This window comes from Phyllobates terribilis, unplaced genomic scaffold (genome assembly GCF_046119375.1).
Source record: "Phyllobates terribilis strain yellow unplaced genomic scaffold, ASM4611937v1 Scaffold_1__5_contigs__length_1240528914, whole genome shotgun sequence".
Classification (NCBI taxonomy): domain Eukaryota; kingdom Metazoa; phylum Chordata; class Amphibia; order Anura; family Dendrobatidae; genus Phyllobates; species Phyllobates terribilis.
Genome location: NW_027362761.1, coordinates 889,052,395 through 889,069,636, shown reverse-complemented (window position 1 = coordinate 889,069,636; position 17,242 = coordinate 889,052,395). Strand labels below are relative to the sequence as shown.

The 17,242-nt window shown below is 37.8% G+C and overlaps 1 protein-coding gene across 4 annotated transcripts in view; it reads right to left on the bottom strand.

The window, feature by feature from the left end:
* The window catches only part of LOC141154249 (bifunctional heparan sulfate N-deacetylase/N-sulfotransferase 4-like), a 920,299-nt gene that overhangs the window by 728,056 nt on the left and 175,001 nt on the right, over positions 1-17,242 (bottom strand). The window lies entirely within an intron of this gene.

Below are 17,242 nucleotides of genomic sequence, written 5' to 3'. Positions count from 1 at the left end.
CTAGCTCAAAAGGGTGCTTCTTCTCTATACTGAGCAAAGGGTCTGAATACTTATAACCATGTGATATTTCAGTTTTTCTTTTTTCATAAATTTGCAAAAATTTCTACATTTCTGTTTTTTTTTCAGTCAAGATGGTGTGCAGAGTGTACTTTAATGAGAAAAAAATAAACTTTTTAGAATTTACCAAATGGCTGCAATGAAACAAAGAGTGAAAAATTTAAAGGGGTCTGAATACTTTCCGTACCCACTGTATGTTCTTGGACATATATTTAAATCTCTGGCTGTTGTGGGAAAATATATCAGCAAGGAAAAGATATGTATTAGATCAATTAAAACCTAACTTTTAATGATATCAAGTAAAATGGAGGTCTGGCCTACAAAATCACACATATAATATATTGCCCCTTCATGATTCCATGGATAACCTCCTCTGATATAATTAAGGGTGAGCCCAAACCATTTTATTATTTGCACTGGTTTATTTCGACACTTCTACATGTGTTATGTTTTATCACTATGTTATATGTGCGATTTTGTAGGCCAAGCCCCCCTTTTAATTGATATCATTAATAGTTAAGTTTTAATTGATCGAATACATAATCTATTCCTTGTTGACATATATTCATATGAATTGGATCCCTTCACCGCAGAATTGGGCATGTTGCTTACTGTTGTTGTGGGAAAAGAAATGTTTTGCTTGCTTTGATATTTGTATGGAAGTGCAGTTGACTCTCCACTAAACACTAGAGGATGGAGAGACTGTAGTAATTAAATGTTTAATAAAAATGTGACATAAAAAATGAATGATAGCTACTTGTAAAGATTAACAATTTTAAATCAGAGTTATCACCAGATTTCACAACGTGAACTGTATACATTATTAAAAAAATATGTCACCGGGTTTTTGCTACCCCATCTGAGAGCTGCTTGATCTAGGGACAGAGACCCTGATTCAAGCAATATATCACTTACTGGGCTGTGTGATATATTTTTCCTAAAATCGCTGTTTAGTTTGCTGCAGTTCTGCTAGTTCTCTGAATGCTGAGAACTATATAACCCTGCCCATATCACTGATTGGCAGTTTTCTTTGTACACTGTGCATAGGCAGAAAGCTGCCAATCAGTGCTTATGATGGGGTTATACAGAGCTCATTAATATGGAGGCCTACATTTCAGCAGCTTTACTAGTTTCCTAGTAATTTCATACTGATAAAATAGTGATTTTATTGAAAATACAACAGGCAGCCCAGTAAGTGACACATCAATTGAATCAAGGTCTCTCTCTCTAAATTATGCTCCTCTCAAACTAGGTGGAAAATATCTGGTGGCAGATTCTCTTTACATAGATTGTTTAGATCTAATGGGTCTGGTTTTCTTACTGTGAAAATAAATGTCAGAATTGCTGTGTAATCCTTTGCGTTGTCTCCGCCTACCTATCCTGATTGACATCTCCTAGGTTTCCCTCCTGCTGAGATCTCACATTTTATAATGCAAGCTCAAGCTTGCAGGCAAAGTGGATGAAGACTGAATACATGTAGACTCGTGATCTCTTACCCAATTGCGAATTTTAACATCTGAATACATAATTCAACCATTCTGACATGGATTTTCAAAGTGAGTGCATCAGTTTTCTAAGGCCAAATAGATCTATTTTATAATAATTGCAGTTTGTACTGTGAGGTTTGGAGACAGCTATGCTTTAAGAAAAACAATTCAAAATAAAATGTTACAACAATAGCATTATTATTTGTGAACTTGCTGCTCAGTCTTTTTTTTCTATTCTTGTTCCATATCTATAATATTCCATATTATTTTATTGTAAAAATATTTTTAAGCTATTCAAACTTTCTGTATTATCATTGACGTAATAAAAAATAAGGACAGATGTGGTGGCCCATTGGACCATCTGTGTTCTGAATTCTGAGTAGTTTAAATTACATAGCTGCATAACTACACAGTTCAACAATGTATTATTTTTTCCTCCTGTGTAGTTTTTATCATACAGGATGGTGTAGAAGGCAACTGCTCCCAATGCACCCACAGTGCTGACGCACTTAAAATATTATTTCTTACAAACTTTGCAACATACAGTATCTTCCTCCTTCTAAGAGTATGTAGGAAGTATGAGGGGGTGAGATCCTTGGTTAAAAAAAAGAAATTATAAGAAATATATTTTTAATTATTACCAATCCCATGCAAAAAAGTGAAGCAAAAACTGTGAAAACAGAATAACAATTGTCATTATTTAATATATAGTTGAAATAAATTAAGACATAAGCGTGAATTCATGCTCTGTGGAATTGAGGTGCAGATTTCAATAAAATCTTCTTAAATTTATATTACAATACATGTGATTAGGATTTTAATAAAACCCATTCACATAAATATGGATGAGTGTGTGTGTGTGTGTATATATATATATATATATATATATATACAGTACAGACCAAAAGTTTGGACACACCTTCTAATTTAAAGATTTTTCTGTATTTTCATGACTATGAAAATTGTACATTCATACTGGAGGCATCAAAACTATGAATTAACACATGTGGAATTATATAGTTAACAAAAAAAAGCGTGAAACAACTGAAAATATGTCCTATGTTCCAGGCTCTTCAAAGTAGCCACCTTTTGCTTTGATGACTGCTTTGCACACTCTTGGCATTCTCTTGATAAGCTTCAAGAGGTAGTCACGAGAAATGGTCTTCCAACAATCTTGAAGGAGTTCCCAGAGATGCTTAGCACTTGTTGGCCCTTTTGCCTTCACTCTGCGGTCCAGCTCACCCCAAACCATCTCGATTGGGTTCAGGTCTGGTGACTGTGGAGGCCAGGTCATCTGGTGTAGCACCCCATCACTCTCCTTCTTGGTCAAATAGCCCTTACAAAGCCTGGAGGTGTGTTTGGGGTCATTGCCCTGTTGAAAAATAAATGATGGTCCAGCTAAACGCAAACCATATGGAATAGCATGCCGCTGCAAGATGCTGTGGTAGCCATGCTGGTTCAGTATGCCTTCAATTTTGAATAAATCCCCAACAGTGTCACCAGCAAAGCACCCCCACACCATCACACCTCCTCCTCCATGCTTCACGGTGGGAATCAGGCATGTAGAGTCCATCCGTTCACCTTTTCTGCATCGCACAAAGACATGGTGGTTGGAACCAAAGATCTCAAATTTGGACTCATCAGACCAAAATACAGATTTCCACTGGTCTAATGTCCATTCCTTGTGTTCTTTAGCCCAAACAAGTCTCATCTGCTTGTTGCCTGTCCTTAGCAGTGGTTTCCTAGCAGCTATTTTACCATGAAGGCCTGCGGCACAAAGTCACCTCTTAACAGTTGTTGAAAAGATGAGTCTGCTGCTAGAACTCTGTGTGGCATTGACCTGGTCTCTAATCTGAGCTGCTGTTAACCGGTGATTTCTGAGGCTGGTGACTCGGATAAACTTATCCTCAGAAGCAGAGGTGACTCTTGGTCTTCCTTTCCTGGGGCGGTCATCATGTGAGCCAGCTTTTTTGTAGCGCTTGATGGTTTTTGCAACTGCACTTGAGGACACTTTCAAAGTTTTCCCAATTTTTCGCACTGACTTTCTTAAAGTAATGATGGCCACTCATTTTTCTTTACTTAGATGCTTTTTTCTTGCCATAATACAAATTCTATCAGTCTATTCAGTAGGACTATCAGCTGTATATCCACGAGACTTCTACACAACACAACTGATGGTCCCAACCCCATTTATAAGGTAAGAAATCCCACTTATTAAACCTGACAGGGCACACCTGTGAAGTGAAAACCATTTCCGGTGACTATCTCTTGAAGCTCATCAAGAGAATGCCAAGAGTGTGCAAAGCAGTCATCAAAGCAAAAGGTGGCTACTTTGAAGAACCTAGAATATAAGACATATTTTCAGTTGTTTCACACTTTTTTGTTAACTATATAATTCCACATATGTTAATTCATAGTTTTGAAGCCTTCAGTGTGAATGTACAATTTTCATAGTCATGAAAATACAGAAAAATCTTTAAATTAGAAGGTGTGTCCAAACTTTTGGTCTGTACTGTATATATACATACATACATACAGTGAAGGAAATAATTATTTGATCCCTTGCTGTTTTTGTACGTTTGCCCACTGACAAAGACATGAACAGTCTATAATTTTAAGGGTAGGTTAGTTTTAATATTGAGAGATGGTATATCCAAAAAAAATCAAGAAAATCACATTGTATAAATTAGATAAATTTATTTTCATTTTGCCGTGAGAAATAAGTATTTGATTCCCTACAAACCATTATGAGTTCTGGCTCCTACCGACCAGTTAGACGCTCTTAATCAACTCGTTTCCTGCATTAAAGACAGCTGTCTTACATAGTCACCTGTATAAAAGACTCCTGTCACATACTCAATTTATCAGTCAGACTCTATCCTCTACAACATGGGCAAGACCAAAAAGCTTTCTAAGGATGTCAGGGACAAGATCATAGACCTACACAAAGCTGGAATGGGCTACAAAACCATAAGTAAGATGTTGGGTGAGAAGGAGATAACTTTTGGTGCAATAGTAAGAAAATGGAAGAAATACAAAATGACTGTCAATCGAGAACGATATGGGGCACCATGCAAAATCTCACCTTGTGGGGTATCTTTAATCATGAGGAAGTTGAGAGATCAGCCTAAAACTACACGGGGGGAACGCGTTAATGATCTTAAGGTAGCTGGGACCACAGTCACCAAGAAAACCATTGGTAACACATTACGCCTTAAAGGTTTAAAATCCTGCAGAGCCCGCAAGGTCCCCCTGCTCAAGAAGGCACATGTGCAAGCCCGTCTGAAGTTTTCCAATGAACACCTGGATGATTCTGTGAGTTATTGGGAGAAGGTGCTGTGGTCAGATGAGACAAAATTGAGCTCTTTGGCATTAACTCAACTCGCTGTGTTTGGAGGAAGGGAAATGCTGCCTATGACCCAAAGAACACCATCCCCACTGTCAAGTATGGAGGGGGAAACATTATGTTTTGGGGGTAAATCTCTGCTAAGGCACAGGACTACTTCACCGCATCAATGGGAGAATGAACAAAGACATGTACCGTAAAATCCTGAGTGACAACCTCCTTCCATCCGCCAGGATATTAAAAATGGGTCGTGGCTGGGTCTTCCAGCAAGACAATGACCCAAAACATACAGCCAAGGCAACAAAGGAGTGGCTTAAAAATAAGCACATTAAGATCATGGAGTGGCCTAACCAGTCTCCAGACCTTAATCCCATAGAAAACTTGTGGAGGGAGTTGAATTTCCGAGTTGCCAAGTGACAGCCTCAAAATCCTAATGATTTAGAGATGATCTGCAAAGAGGAGTGGACCAAAATTCCTCCTGACATGTGCGCAACCCTCATCATCAACTACAAAAAACGTCTGACTGCAGTGCTTGCCAACAAGGGTTTTGCCACCAAGTATTAAGTGTTGTTTGCCAGATGAATCAAATAGTTATTTCTCACTGCAAAATGCAAATAAATTTATCTAATTTATACAATGTGATTTTCTTGATTTTTTTTGGATATTCTATCTCTCAATGTTAAAATTAACCTACCCTTAATTATAGACTGTTCATGTCTTTGTCAGCAGGTAAATTTACAAAAACAGCAAGGGATCAAATAATTATTTCCATCACTGTAAATATATATATATATATATATATATATATATATATATATATATATACATATATATATAAACAACCATGTTGGGGATTTTCAAATATAAAGAATGCTCATTTATGTTGCAGAAATCCACAACACAATTAGTGATAACACATAGAGCACATATTTTGCTATGGAAACACAGCAAATTTTTCCACTTCATGTGATCAGCCATTGGTTTGTATCACCCATGGGCATCAACCTGGAACTATCTCTGAACTTCAAGCTTTTAGGTCCCAATACAAAATCTTTAACAGCCCCTCCCCCACCTAACCTATGAAGTTTATTATTCATTGTTATTTTTGCATGTAGGAGATGGCCAAAGTGTGACTATTACCTTTGCTCCCCCTATAGCTATACCATAATATAACTTAATATTTCTATTCAATTTACTGCTGGTATTGTGGTATTGGTATTTTCTTTTTTCCAAGTTTCCTTCCTCCTATATTTTTGTTTCTTTCCTTAGTTGAAAACACTGATGCTTCATTTCTTATTACATCAATTTCCACAACAGGTATTTTTAATTAAGCCTTGCTTCATCTCCGGCTCTCTCATCACTGATATAAGATTTTCTAACAATAGCGTAGGTCTCATGCAGGAGGTAGGAATGAAAAAGGTCAAATCAGTTATTACCAATCAATTATTGAGCCAAATTCCTATCTCCTGACCTGCAGGAACAGCAATTCAGATTTTTTTTCTGTTTTAATTTCACAGCCTGTAGAAACAAATCTATGAAGGAAGTACAGAAAATTGATTGAAGTACTTTACTAAATTGTCACTCAGTTATGCAATCTGTTATTGTATCGTTGTTACTTTCAGGATGATCTAAATTTAGGCTTAAGATAAAAGATTTAAAGCTGTATGACCCATTATAAATAAATGTGATCTGGTATATTGTAATGATAACAACCATAACAAAAAAAAATGATCACTTGATCATCATGAAAACATGACCTGTTGGTGGACCTTGAGGACTAGATTTGGGGAACACTGTCCTAGGAGACCCTGTCAATCTGTTATGTAGGAAATCAGAAATAAAAAAAGAACAAATATGTTTAAATGCCCCACTGCCCACAAAACTAAAAAATATGAGACACAGCCAGTCTGAATTGTTGTTTCCAGCCTCATATCGATTGAAAAAGCAAAATATGTCCAATATATAAAAATGTAGTCATATGTAAATATAGAGGCAAAACTTATATTTTGCTGATGTTAAACGGACATGTACAAAAAAATGAAAAAAACGTGCCTTGTCAGGGAGGGAGGGAATTATCTGAACTGGTTTAGATAATGAATTGATTTATACAGGTGTAGTAACTTCAACCAATAACTGCTCATTTTGTCATTTTAAAATGTTGATTGTCAGTTTGACTCCTGAATCTCAAGTAGATAGATGATTTTATGGCAACACCTCATTGTAGAAATGGAATGGCCAGTGGGCAACTAAATAATGTCCCTAACAAGTCCGCCAGAGGGAGAGCTGTTTTAATTGAGTGGGATATTCTCTAATATATCATATCGAATGGATTTATGAAATATATTACTGTGACCTGCTCCATGGGTATCTGTCTCTGCCACCAGGTGTAATGGCAGTGACACTGTGGGTAGGACTGGAGATGAAGAAGGCTAGTATTGCTGGGTGCTAGCCAGCTAGTGTGTGTGTCTGCTAACCAGCCTATAGTTGGGATAATCAGTAGGGTTATTAGAATTTATGTGTCCAATAGGACAGCACCACACCCTATTCAAATTCCCTTTAGTATGCTAGGAATCATTAACCAGTGTATTTGGCTTATTCCTAAAATCCTGATGTGCTATCCTTGCTGTTGTATGCTGTTGATACTGCTTCTGATCCCAACTTCATCTGAATCGGTAATTCATCCAGACCGTGACCCCTTTCTCTGAATTTATTACTTCTCCTGAGTTTGTACTTGTTTAGTTATTGACCTGGCTAGATCAGCCACTCATGTCCCAAGCTTGCTCCTCTGACAAATAACTACTAAGTGGTTTCAACTCCAGGGGCCCCATTGTAAGTCCAGATTAATGCATATAGGTTAAAGGGGGAGATCATGGTTTCCACATACCGGCTAAGCAAAGTGGCTTGCACAAAATCTGCCAAAAATTGCCTTCTAAGCCTCAGACAAATCCTTTCAGGTTGTCTTCTTGTAGCAAATACTTTATGGTCAAGATGATTCCTTGAGTATTCTTCAAAATAAATATTTAATGTTAAATATGTATTCCTACCTGCAAGTAGTATTTCATAAAGCAAAAGAAGCTGCAAAGATTCAATAGAGCTTGTCATTTAGTATGTAAATCGCTGTACTTGCTATGCTTCCAAGCTGTAAGCTGTATAAAAGTATTTGCTCCTTACCCAATTTCTTTTTTTTTTTTGCTTATTTGTCTCATATAAATGCTTTATATTATTCAAATAATTTTAATATATAATAAAGACAACGTAAGTTACCATAAAATGCATCTTTTAAATGATTATTGCAGATAAAAATGTATTTAAAACATATCACTCATGTGTAGAAGTACTTGCCTCTCTAAACCTCATAATTAGTTGTGCTACTTATGGTTGTAAAAACTGCAACCTAATATTTGAAATACTTTGCAATGAGACTTTTACATTGCTGTGCTGTGCTCTTTAGGTCTTGCCGCCTCATCTTAATGGGATTCAAGTCAGGACTTTGACTCATTTAACCATTTTTAACCATTTAAATTTGAGTTCACTGGACTCTTAAGCATAAAATATACTACATTTTTCACACAAAACTATAAATTACTTTGCACAGTTTCTCCTGTTATATTAGGCCGCGTGAAGATTGATGATGAGAAATGGATAATTTGAATAAAATAATATTATTAATTGTAAAGTGATCACAAAGAGTGTTTTGAAGAGAAACTTTAAGGAGTCAAGTTAAAAATTGCTTTTTATTATATCCACTCATATAGGACAATGAAAGATGAAATGCTAAGCCATGAATCCACGATCATAGGAAATTATATGATCAAACAGTTGATAACCTAAAGATTAGGTATCTAAATTATCAGCAGAGATTTATATTAGTAATATTATGACTGGTATCCCAATTCTTAACTAACAAAGTCCCCATGGAAAACTCATTGCCAAAGGAAGCCAAAAAATACCCTACCAACTTCCTGCAACAAGTACATGTTGTTCATATTTTTGAACAATTCAAACTAAAATTCTCGACTGTGGGGAGTTGGTCCTCGCTTGATCTACTCTCCAAGTTCCCATTCCCCTTCACCATGATGAACATTATGATATCCATTGATAGCCAGTTGATATGCCATAAATATCTAAGATATGAAAACTCTTAACTTCAAAGAATGAATTTTAATTTTGGTAGACGGTCACCCATCTGACCTCTAACCAAAGGAAAAGTAAGTTAAGCTTTATCAATGTTTTATTAGTGTATTTTAGCTGAATAAACTATAATATTCACAGCCAGGAGTGTTTACATGGCAAAAAGGGTATCTGGATGGGGCTAGAACAAAAAAGCACAATTAACAAGTTTTTGAACAAAATAAAAATTTAGTGATTAGCAATTTCGCATAGCCAACGCATTTCAATTTACAAATTTCCTATTGACTTACTCATTGTAATCAATTAAATAATAAATATATCTTTATTTAAAATTGATAATTATATCTTTAATGGTCACATTTTGTTCAAAACATTTTTTCTGTCTTTAAGACAGAATTTTAATACACCAACTGTACTTGGTAAACTGAAATTGTATGCTGAAAAGAAAGCCATATGTTCTGAAAATTTCCTCATAGCACAATTATATACTGAGTAAACTGGCAGCCAAATTTGTGGCTGAGAAATTGCTTGCCAATTTTTTTTTGCAGTGACCATTTTCACCTACTTTAAATACACAAAAACTGTTTAATATTTTTCTTATTTTATAAAGTCTTAGTTTATTTTAAGTATTAAATTTAACGCATGTAAGCATGTAGAATAATTTGAAAACACCAATAATACAGGTATATAAGATTTTTACTGTATCTTTTTCAAATATTTAAGAATATTCTATTTATTAGCAAAGAAATTAGATTTATATTACAACATAAAGCAATGCATGATAACCAAAATTATAATGAATTAATTAAAGAGAACCTATCAGTCGGATTTCGCTAAGTAAAGTACACACATGGCCAAATTGGTGCTGTGATACTCCACTGGAAACCACTGATTTCGATTGGCCCAGATACTGACCACCACCACTGTCAGGGTCGGCTCCAGGTTTTTGTGGGCCCTGGGCGAAAGAGTATCAGTGGGCCCCTTTAACACATACCACGATTCATGATGCACAGATACAGCGGAGAAATATATATATATATATATATATATATATATATATATATATAGTGCAATGCCAAAGATTTCACTTCTTACATTACATGACAAATATCTGTTGTAAATTCCACAATAGCTCAGAAACCAGCGAATCCTCACAGCGCACAGTGCAGACCAGACAGTATAGTCCTCCATACAGAATACTGGCCCCCATAAAATGCTCCATACAGGATACTGGCCCCCATATAACACTCCATACAGGATACTGGCCCCCATATAACACTCCATACAGGATACTGGCCCCATATAACACTCCATACAGGATACTGGCCCCCATATAATGCTCCATACAGAATACTGGTGCCATTTAACGTTCCATGCAGGCTGTGCCCTCACATAATGCTCCATGCAGACTGTCCCCCCCACATAATGCCTCATGCAGGCTGTCCCCCCTCACATAATGCCCCATGCAGGATGTCACTTTCCCCCCTTATAGTGCCCCATTCAGGATGTCACCGCCCCCCTTTTAATGCCCCATGCAGGATGTCACCTCTCCCCCCCTTATAATGCCCCATGCAGGATGTCACTTCCCCCCTTCTACCCCTTTTAATGCCCCATGCAGTATGTCACACCCCTCCCTCCCTTATAATGTCCCATGTAGGATGTCACACCCCTCCTCCCTTATAATGCCCCATGCCTCAATACATTAAAAAAAAAAAATCAAATACTTACCTCACGTCTCACCTGCTGCCGCTGCTCCGGGCTCATCACACACGTCACCGGCGTCTTCCCGCTCTGCGCTGTGATGGCTCAGGAGAGGGCATGGTGGAAAGACGTCATCTCACCCTCTGACTTAAGATGTCACAGTGCAGCAGCCGCGAAAGAGACTGGAGCTGCTGCGGAGGCACGGGGAGAGGCACGGGGGGAGAGGGAGCTGATACCGCTCTTCTGCGCTCATGGGTCCCATAGCGCGGCGGGGTGCCCGATGGTGAGTGGGCCCCCCTGCCTGCTCAGGGCCCCTGGACTTGCCCGGGTGCTGACGCCGGCCCTGACCACTGTACAAGGTATAACTCGTAAGATGTCCCAGCTCCAGGGTTTTATGGGGAAGCCCGATCGGCAATGCAAAATAACGTTTGCCTGCTCTCTGATTCTTCAAAAGTGTGGAAAATTGTGCAAGGTAAGATTTTTTTTTTTGCAAGATGAGAATCAAATCTCAAAATGTTTGATTCCAGTGATGTGTCACTTACTGGGCTGCTTGGTATAGTTTTGATAGAATCCCTGTTTTCTCTGTTGTAGATGTAGCAGTGGTCATACTGTAATGTTAAGCTGTGAATAACCCCACCTACACTCAAAATTTGCAGTTTCCTGTGCACAGTGTCAGTGAGCTGCTAATGAGTGATGGAGGAATGGTTACATAGAATAGCCTGACTCCTGGGCATGTGAGACCTAGTCAGGTATTGATAATCTTCTGTTAATAAAACACTGGTTGTATTGAAACAATCTATAATAATAATAATAATAATTTTTATTTATATAGCGCCAACATATTCCGCAGCACTTTACAATTAAGTGGGGACATGTACAAACAATAAATTTAATACAAGGTGAGACAGTTTAACAGTTACATCAGGAGTGAGGTCCCTGCTCGCAAGCTTACATTCTACAAGGAAATGGGGGGACACAATAGGTGGAAAGTGCTTGTTATTTCAGGTCAGGCAATTATAATAAGTCAGGATTATCATATAAAGCTGTATGATCCAGTCATCAGCCTGTATGTTCAAGTGCAATACTCAATTACCGAGTGCAGTTATCGTGTGCATGGAGGGTGTAGAACAGATGAACAGTAGGGGGCAGATTCTGAATAGTATTTAGGAGGGAACAGGGGAAAGTTAGTTTACTGGCTATTTGAGATGGTAGGCTTGTTTAAAGAAATGGATTTTTAAAGCGCGCTTGAAGACATCGGGGCTAGGCATCAATAGAATCGTCTGGGGTAGAGCATTCCAGAGAACTGGCGCAGCACGAGAGAAGTCTTGGAGACGGAGGTGCGAGGTTTGGATTATGGGGGATGTTAGTCTTAGGTCATTTGTGGAACGGAGGGCACGTGTAGGGCGATAGACTGAGATGAGAGAGGAGATATAAGATGGTGCAGAACTGTGGAGAGCTTTGTGGGTGAGAGCAATGAGTTTATAATGGACCCTGCAGCGAATGGGTAACCAGTGTAATGACTGGCACAAGGTCATTACAACAAACAGCTTAAAAAGTGATCTGGAATCAGGCTCAATTGCCCTATATTATGCTGCTTTCAGATTATATAGCAAAAACCTGCTGACAGATTCCCTTTAAGAACGTCATAGTTTTATCTTTTTCTTAAGTGAACAACAGAAAACTGCAATAAAGTTCAAAATAGCTTCGGGATTGAAAACATTTTTTCTGAAGGGAATGAGAATTTAGAGGATTCTAGTTCTGGCCACTGATGAATTAAGATCTTAATTAACTTTATTATTATTCCCATAGTAGGATGCTTTTGCACTATGAAAAGCAATATCATATTTGTTTAAATTTAATAGATAGAATTTGTGAAGTTTGCAAAATTCCTGAACCCAGACTTGGCAAATGGAGGCTTAGTTAACACTAGAACCACTGATGGAGTCATTTTGACTCCTTTCGTTTTTTATTTCTCTTCTGTGACTACATTTTTCAGAATTCCGGCTTGAAACTCGGTGACTTTTCCTCAAATATGATGTGAAAAAAGATTTTGTGAGAATAAATAATTTTGGTGAAAAATTTGCGCGTTTTTTTCAAAATTTACCAAGAACTACTGAAGGGAGTCATTTTGACTCCCTACTATATTTTGAGGTCCTTTTGTCACTAAATGTTGCTATAAAGTTTTGTGCATAATTTTTTCACTCTGTCTTATTTACCCTGATGTTCATATAGATGTAGTTCAATTTACATGTCAACTTTTCACATTTTCCTTGTGTTTTACCTGCTTGTATTACTGTGTAATGCTGAACAAACTCTATCTGATGAGGAGCTAGATGCATTCATTGCGATATTCTATGCTCGTGGAATATCTGGCACGAACCGTCACTCGATTAGCAGTATTTGGTGTAATGACTGGGGAATACCGTTTTGCAAAGCGACAATGTCTAGGGACCGCTTTGTTGAAATTATGAGGTTTCTCAGATTTGATGAGAAATCTACTCGATCGGAGAGACTGCAAACGGACAAGTTTGCTCTATTTTCTACTGTGTGGGACAGGTTTATTGAAAATTGTATTGCGTGTTACAAACCTGGCCCATACATAACGGTGGATGAGCAACTTTTCCCAAGCAAAACTAGGTGTCCATTCACGCAGTACATGCCTTCCAAACCAGATACATATGGCCACAAATATTGGCTAGCTGTTGATAAGAGGCGCAAATATCTGGCAAATGGCTTCCCTTATCTAGGCAAAGATGACACACGCCGTGCTGAGGACCGTTTAGCTGACCATGTGGTAATGAAGTTATTGGACCCGTTTTTGAAAAAAGGTCGCAATGTTACAACCGATAATTATTTTACTTCAGTAAAATTAGCTAAACAGCTAAAAAGCAAAGGAACAACCATCGTGGGAACACTGAACAAGATAAGGCGAGAAGTGCCTAAAGAAATAAAATCCATGAAAGAGGAATTGTACAACACTAAAGTGTTTAGAAATGAAGACAATTTTACACTTACAGTATATCAAGGAAAGCCCAACAAAAATGTTGTCATTTTGAGTTCCGTCCATCCAGATGTTGTTGTTGCGTCTGATTCCGCTAAAAAAACTCCAGAAACGGTAAAGTTTTACAATGAAACAAAATATGGAGTAGATGTAGTGGATCAGATGGCACGAAAATATACCACACGAACATGCACAAGGAGATGGCCTGTTCATGCATTTGAAAATGCCTTAGACTTTGCGGGTATAAATGCATGGATAATATTCAAGGAGATTACCCACCCAAAAATGTCACGCAAGGCATTTTTGCAAACGCTTGTGAGAGAGTTGAGTGGTCCTTATGTCACAGATAGGGAAAAGGGTTCCACGTCCCAAGTTTCTACATGCTCAGAAGTGATGGTTCAAACAAAATTTTGCCAGATCAAAGAAAAGTGCAAGAAAAATAGATCTGTCGGAAATTGTAAGACTTGTGGTAAGTCTTTGTGTGGGCAATGTACTGCCATAAATCAAAGGCAATGCCTAAAATGCGAAACACCAAATGTTTAGAAGGTGAATTCTGCGCCATATTTTCATTTTTATGCTCCTCCACCTACATTTTCTCTGCTTTTTGTTCCTCAGTTGTTGTTTATATGTGTGCACTTGAATAAAAAAAAATGTTTGAAAAACGTCTATTATAATTATTGTTATTTTCTGTAGAAAAATAAGAAAAGCAGAAAAAAAAACAATCAAAAGCATTACTGTTGGATCTCACAATAATAATACATTACAAAAAATATAATTATTAATAAATAACCACAAATGAAACTCTAAAAATAAACGAAAACAAGCAAGGAGTCAAAATGACTCCTTTCAGTAGTTCTAGGCGGGGTCACGAGTCCAGTAGTCCTAGTGTTAAGCTATGAATTATAGAACTGATTTAGAAAAATGTTATGTGTGTGTTCCCCTCTCTTTTCATCCTTTGCTTCCAGTTTGATATAATGTTCTCTAATAAAACCTTTATGTATACACCAATTTATGAGATCACTAGTAGTTTCAGCACAGTTGAACAGAAAAAATTCTCACAGGGTCTTTTCAGACTGCTGTAGATAGTTAAGGGAATGTAATATAAACTGACTGATCCTCGAGGGGAAGGAGGCAGAGTAGTTATATTTTTCTGCAACAGTCATATGTATCAGAGCATGGTTTGACCAACTTATAAGCACAAATTCAGCAGAGAAACAGTTGCATCTCACTAAATTAGAATATCATCACAAAGTTAATTTATTTCAGTTTTTCAATATAAAAAGTGAAACTCATATTATATAGAGTCATTATAGAGTGATGTATTTCAAGTGTTTATTTCTGTTAATGTTGATGATTATGGCTTACAGCCAATGAAAACACAAAAGTCATTATCTCAGTAAATTAGAATACTTTATAACAACAGCTTGAAAAATGTTTTTAAAATCCAAAATGTTGGCCTACTGAAATATATGTTCAGTAAATGTACTCAATACCTGGTCGGGGCTCCTTTTGCATTAATTACTGCATCAATGTGGAGTGGCATGGAGGTGATCAGCTTGTGGCACTGCTGAGGAGTTATGGATGCCCAGGTTGCTTTGATAGCAGCCTTCAGCTCGTCTGCATTGTTGGGTCTGGTGTCTCTCACCATCCTCTTGACAATACCAATCTATGGGGTTAAGGTCGGGTGAGTTAGCTGGCCAATCAAGCACAGTGATACTGTTGTTTTTAAACCAGGTATTGGTACTTTTGGCAGTGTGGACAGATGCCAAGTCCTGCTGGAGAATGAAATTTCCATCTCCAACAAGCTTGTCGGCAGAAAGAAGCATGAAGTGCTCTAAAATTTCCTGGTAGACGGCTGTGCTGACTTTGGTCTTGATAAAACACAGTGGACCTACACCAGCAGATGACATGGCTCCACAAACCATCACTGATTGTGGAAACTTCACACTAGACCGCAAACAGCTTGGATTGTGTGCCTCTCCACTCTTCCTCCAGACTCTGGGACATTGATTTCCAAATGAAAATTGGAACTCTGGGACCTTGTGGAGCGTGTCAATGACTGCCTTCTGGACATCTGTCAAATCAACAGTCTTCCCCATGAATGTAGAGCATACTGAAACAGACTACGGGAACTTTTTAAATGCTTAGGAAACCTTTGCAGGTGTTTTTTGTTAATTATTTTAATTTACTGAGATAATGACTTTTGTGTTTTCATTGGCTGTAAGCCATAATCATCAACATTAACAGAAATAAACACTTGAAATAGATCACTCTGTTTGTAATGACTCTATATAATATGAGTTTCACTTTTTGTATTGAAGAACTGAAATAAATTAACTTTGTGATGATATTCTAATTTAGTGAGATGCACCTGTAACTCTATGAAATATCACTTTATCTGTAAGAAAAATATTTGTCCTTGAATATGTTTTGTGTGGATGGGTAAAAAATGTGTAATCTTTTTGTTACAAAATGTTGAAGTCTCCATACATCTCTTCTGTGAGTAATTTGATGACGTTTAAAGGGACCATACATATTTTCACGAGAAGACAAGTCTAAAGAGGGCAACATTTTATTGAAATCATCCATTTTTAATATTCTCTTGTTTATTTCTATTAACCTGATGTAATTTTTATTAAATAAAGCTAGAGTTGATACTTGTTGAAAGCATCTAATCCAATGTAAAATGAAAATTGTTGATAAATCTACCCATGCTGTCTATTTCAGATTAAACGCTAGATTGTCACAAATAGAAACACTAAGGGTCCTTTAACATGAACAGACCAGCAACAGGATGTGACCACTAATCAGTAACCTTTATTTTTATTAAATGCCTGCTTTACATTACAGGAAGACCAAAGTAAATGATGCGCACTGAGCACTGTAAATAAGAGAGAACTTGTTTGTGCAGGACAATGCAGAGCAGAGAATGATGATATTTTAAGCTGCATAAAAAATAATTTCACCAAATGAATCAGATGATCGTCAGCCTGTTTACATGGCAAGACAATAGCGAAATTAGCTTTTATAACAATGCTCGTTCATGATTAACTTGCAGTGGAGATGACTAACCCAGAGAGGATGGGGATGACTCTGTACCCGGGCCTTTTGCCTGCCCTTGGGGATGTCGCGATGGTCGGCTCCCAGGCCCGTACCCTGGGGTCTCTCTTTAAAAGTGTTGATAGTTGTTTATTAGTTTTATTAAAGTTCGTGACGCCACCTGTGGTTCTGGTGAGATTCACCAGCGCTACTGCAGTCCACTGAGGCCAGTGATGAGGCAGCTTAGATAGTATCACTCCCCACAGGTGGAGCTAGGCCTCAGGGCGGCGTACGCAAAGGGGGATGCAGGACAGAGGGGACCCAGCCGGGTCAGAGCAAGAACAGGGACAGACACGATAGTCACTTCAGTACCTTTTACTGATGGAAATTCAGGCACGTCCCAGAGCGTGCAAGTCAGGATCCTCCCCAATGAGTGGGTGTAGGGCCGACTGATTCTTGCCTCTGCGTAGTAAGTTTCTG